This window comes from Biomphalaria glabrata, chromosome 13, assembly GCF_947242115.1.
Source record: "Biomphalaria glabrata chromosome 13, xgBioGlab47.1, whole genome shotgun sequence".
NCBI lineage: Eukaryota > Metazoa > Mollusca > Gastropoda > Planorbidae > Biomphalaria > Biomphalaria glabrata.
In genome coordinates this window covers 31,885,152-31,890,538 of record NC_074723.1, presented here as the reverse complement: position 1 = coordinate 31,890,538, position 5,387 = coordinate 31,885,152, and the positions used below count along the sequence as shown (strand labels likewise).

The 5,387-nt window shown below is 39.3% G+C and overlaps 1 long non-coding RNA gene across 1 annotated transcript in view; it reads left to right on the top strand.

The window, feature by feature from the left end:
• Positions 1 to 4,968, top strand: part of LOC129922262 (uncharacterized) — a 79,548-nt gene extending 74,580 nt beyond the window's left edge. The window contains exon 2 of the long non-coding RNA XR_008774234.1: positions 4,428 to 4,968. This is a non-coding gene — a long non-coding RNA (uncharacterized LOC129922262). The remainder of the gene's footprint in view (positions 1 to 4,427) is intronic.
• The last annotated feature ends 419 nt before the right edge of the window (positions 4,969 to 5,387 follow it).

The window sequence follows — 5,387 nt, the reverse complement described above, 5'->3', positions numbered from 1 at the left end:
CACGACACGCTCCTTGATTGGTCTCCAGGCTTTTATTGCTTATCAAGGCCGGCACAGCCCCTATTATATTTTTTATCATTTTAATAAACGGACCTCATTTTAACGATCACTCTCTCTTTCTCTCTCTCTCTCTCTTTCTCTCTCTTTCTCTCTCTTTCTCTCTAAGGGACCCACATTTTTTATTACCTGCGCATCGTCATTGCACCCACATAAACATTTGACTTGATTTAGAAAGACCCGCTTCATAATGCGCCCCTGACAGATACACGCTCTCATACTTTGGGCCCGATAATTCTAGTAGCAGTATACTTACCCTCTCTCCGTTGTTGTTTTTTTTTTACCCTATTACCTTCTCAGTGCACCAGATACGATCTCTTTATGACAAGTGCATCAACAATGCTTGTGCTATAGATTGTGTACCTTCTAGGAACCAACATAAAAAAAAAAACAGGTAATCATCAATACCTGTGACGTAAAAAATACTTATGATCCGCTGGCCAGACACGTTCTCGAGTGAGGAACTATGGCGAACAACAAAGCAGCAGCCCATTGTGGTAGATATCCTTCAGAGACGCTGGAGATGGAAAGGCTACACCCTTAGCAAGCCAGCATTAAAAAAAAAAAAACGCAAACCCTCACCTTGAACCTCCAACGCAAGAGGAAGAGGTGACTTCCCAGATATACATGACGCCACGATTTCGAGGCAGATGCCAATCGGCTGGATAGAACAAGAGGACTGTTCGAGTGAGTAACCCTGAGCAGAAGAAGCTGATTGATAGCCTATGCCCCAGACAGGCAGAGATTACATGACCTTCTACAACCTTTGTGTATGTTTTTCGCCATCTTTTAGCTTATTACATCATTTGTGCACCAGACACGATCTTGTTACATCATTTGTGCACCAGATACGATCTTGTTACATCATTTGTGCACCAGATACGAACTTGTTACATCATTTGTGCACCAGATACGATCTTGTTACATCATTTGTGCACCAGATACGATCTTGTTACATCATTTGTGCACCAGATACGATCTTGTTACATCATTTGTGCACCAGATACGATCTTGTTGCATCAGGTGCACCAGTCACCACCTTGTTAAATCTTGTGCATTATCTATATAACTTTGTTATATTTTGTGACGGCTACAAAGTTATATCTATTGAACCAGCTACGTTCCTACATGAATCATTAACTTTTAAATAATTATTTTCCACATTCCGTTGGGTTTATTCATTTCATACTGTTATGATTAAACTTCAATAACTTTTGTTGTATGTAATCAGGAATAATGTATGCTCTTTTTTATGTACAACAAATTAAAATTTATAAAACCAAAAATCAATTTAATTTATTGGGTGAAATAAACTTTGGTATCGTCAGTTAGAAGAGAAGGAGAGATCGAGACTGAGAGAGAGTTAAGACTGGTCAGTCTGAGTAAATTGTTTAGCTCCACATTTGTTCTCATGTTTATGTTGGTTAACAAAGAGAAGGGATGGTACAGGGGTCAAGCTAACACCACTGGTCAGACACTATTTAAGGACTAACGCTGTTTAAACGAAGCGACCAGTGTTAGTACAGGTAGCTATGGAGACTGGTCACGCCATTGGCCCATTACTTGGGATTATATTGAGCGCGTGTTGGCGCATTTAGACAGGAAATCTCCAGACTGTCAACAGGGTATCAACCCGGTTCAGCTGCTCCGACGTCATAATCATGGGCCGCTGGTTGACTTTTAGTTAAGTCATATGACATCAAGGTCAGTTTTTGAAAACAAAAAAATATTGGGAGTGTACATCCGTGGTTTGCGTTGACTATATTTACACAGTCTTCGATCAGAGATGAAGTAGTGACCGCTGTATTTGTCGTTCTGTTTCTTAGATTCAGTTTTGATTTCGTGTTAATTAATGCTCCTTGTTTTACTATGCATTTACGGGTGTTGTGGAGTGTGTGTGAGTGTGTTTCTATGGTGACGGTGAGAAGAAGTTAACTATTCTGAATGACGCAAGTTAGGCGGCGTTGTCGTCAGCGGTCTTAGTTTGAACAGACTTTGCCAGATTGCCAGATTGAAAAGAAGTGTTTTTGTAGTGAGTTAGATTTTGTTCAGAATGCCTTTTTATACTATTACTAAAAAAAAAAAAAAGAAAAGTTCACCTTTCAGACCTTGTGATCTATAGGGCAGATGATGTAAAGGTCATCTGTTTCTGTGGCCTACTGTTAACAAGGGTGTCATGTGGCCAGCACAACGACCAACCGCCTTTACATTTCCCTAACTAATGTCAGGTACCCATTAGAGCTGGGTGGACTAGGAGGCGCCCGATGATCCCGAAATTAAAAATCCCATTCTTCACCAGGATTCGAAGCCCGGTACCCGGTTCGGAAGCCAAGCGCTTTACCGCTCAGCCACCGCGCCTCCATACTATTACTAAAGTCTACTATATAAATTTCATTTTATCTGAAGTTGACTTTGTCTAAATTATAATAAAAGTTCTATTTAGTCTTGTTTGCGAAAAAAAAGTTATTCAAGTTATCTCATGTTTTATAAGTTAAGATATAATACGCCTGCAGTGGTTTAGTTGTCTACCAGCAGTTTGGTGCTACAGGTCAACGACCGTCAACAGCAATGAGTTTTTAGCGTATGATGGTTTTATTTCTATGTTACATTTCTAATTCTGTTCAAGTATTCGGCCTATAGTTCGTATTTAGTGTCTATGTCCGTTTAAGTTTCATCATCATCATCATCATTCCTTTGGGTTCCTCGTGGAACATAGGGCCTCTACAAAAATACGCCACTCTCCACGGTCTCTTGCTAGTTTTTTGATGGCTTCCGAGTCCTCTCGGCTTCATCTAGTACACTGCGTCGCCATGTTCTTTTTGGTCTTCCTCTGCGTCTTGTTCCCTGAGCCTCTGAGGGTTCCACTCTAAGGCCTGTCTAGCTCTGTTGCTGGTATCTTTTCTAAGGGTGTGACCAATCCATCTCCACTTCCTCTCTAAGATCTGCACTTCTATTTTTCTGTCCACTCATCTCCCACAGTTTGGTGTTTTCTACTTTGTCATACCAGTGTATTTTTAGAATATTTCTCAGACATCTGTTGATGAAGGTCTGTATTTTTTTGTTGTTGTTTCAGTTGCTCTCAATGTTTCAGAACCCTACAGTAGGACAGCCTTGACATTAGAGTTAAAGATTCTTAGTTTAGTTTTGTTTGAGATGTGAGGAGATTTCCAGGTTGGCTTTAGCTTTAGTTTAGTGCCTCTAAATGCCACACATTAATATTAATTTTTAAGTAATCTTTTAGATTATCTTGTCATTTTAGCTCTTGCGTTTTATGTCTTTTGTGTTATTATAGCACCCTTAAGCTTACCTTAAGTCTGTTAACAGCGCTTTATAAAAAAACATTATTTCGGCTGTTAATTTTCATGTAATTCGCCGCTCTAGGCGCACCCACTTCTATATTGCTAAAAATACATGTCTGCAACGCTTGTCAAAGAGTAGAGGTTACTGTTTGCCTTTTACCTTTCAGAATGTATGCTCTAACCTCCATTTGGAGTGACTCTAGTAGTTGTGCAGCTAATGACCTACTAAGGTTTTAAGCACTTTATAATGCAGCATACTGGAGATTTTCATACATGGCGAAAAAAACTATAAATATGAACCTTTTTGGTGTATCAGGTGTACAAACTAAATTAAGTGTTGATAAGCTATGTTTTTCTTTTAAAAAGGTGGATTTACTTTTAAGTACTTCAGAATCAATGTTCTAAACTTTTCCGTTCGCAGAACTATGTAACTTCAATACGCAGCAAGCATTAAACCTTCACTCTATGGGTTAAAACTTTTTTGAAAAGACAAAGAAAAACATTAAAAAATACTTTTGAAAAAATAAAGCTTATACGAAGTGTAATTGTATCAATCAGTCATGTAATTAAATTTGTAATAGATCTAGACCAGCAACAATAAATCTGTGCGACTAGAAATATTTTTACCAAGTGTTTTTTGTTTAGCGCAATTTCATGCTTTAAGCTTTCTCAATAAGCTATGCTCTTAACATTTATCCTGACCCATTGGGAAAATGGGGGAGGCCGAATGAATTTCTTTTCTTGACCCTTGTACTGCAAGCAGGGGGTTCTGGGTTCGAATCCTGGTGAAGACTAGGATTTTTAATTTTGGGATCTTTTGGACGCCTCTGAGTCCACCTAGCTCTGATGGGTACCTGACATTAGTTGGTGAAAAGTAAAGGCGGTTGGTCCTTGTGCTTGCCACATGACACCCTCGTTTACCGTAGGCCACAGAAAATGGATGAACTTTACATCATCTGCCCTATAGACCACAAGGTCTGAAAAAAGGAACTTTACTTTTATATATAGGCAGTGAGTTGGGCAGCACTGCTATGAACAAAAAGTCTTTCATGTTTTCAATTCTCTTTTCAGACTTTGAAATCTGTAGGTCATCTGTTTCTATGGCCTGCAATAAGCAAGTGTGTCTTGTATCCAGCACAACGACTAACAGCTTATACTATGACCCACTAATGTCAGGTAGCAATTAGAGCTGTCAGGTAGCACTGGGTGGACTCAGGAGACGTCTTAAACAATATTCTGAAGGATGATTGAACCATAGCCCCTCAGTTCGAACGCCAAGCACTTTATCACTCTGACACCAAGACTTAATATGTCTAATGCTGTCTTCTCATTAACATATGAATTTGATACCTCAGTTCAAGGCCGGCCCATTCTTTCGTGGGTTTTCCCGATTTTTTTTTACTTTTCGTTTCCATTTCTCAACAAAGTATCCTGTGTGCTCAGGTGCTAATTGTAACGCAACTAGGAATGAAAAATATGACAGTCTGGCAATGTGTCTGGATCCCTCAGAAGCAGTCTCAACCTGAGTGTCTGTTGAGCTATCTATATATTAAGCATAACCGACATATTTATATACAACCTACTTTATAATAAAGTGTAACGCTAAGCACAATTTATCTTTGTGTTAAATTAATAAATCTGTCTGGAAGAAAAAAAAATGTCTTCGCTGCTTTAGCGCTAAAAAAAAAGTTGGTTACTGTTAAGCGCGGTGATTGATTGGGGCATGAGACAGACTGGCCTAGACAACAAAAGCGGCATACAATAGACCCTAACACAACATAACAACTAAATCCCTCCGCTTTAACCGGTCAGCAGCTGTTTTTAGTAGGATATCAAGAGAGGGCGGTCCATTCTTTTATGTTATCCAGCCAGCCTTTCTTTTGACGACCAATTTTTCATGCTCCCTTCACTGTACCTGGTTAGTGAGTAATGTACTACAATATGACCGAACCAGCTCAGCAGATTTATACGACAGAACCAACTCAGCAGATTTATACGACAGAACCAGCTCAGCAGGTTCATACGACAGAA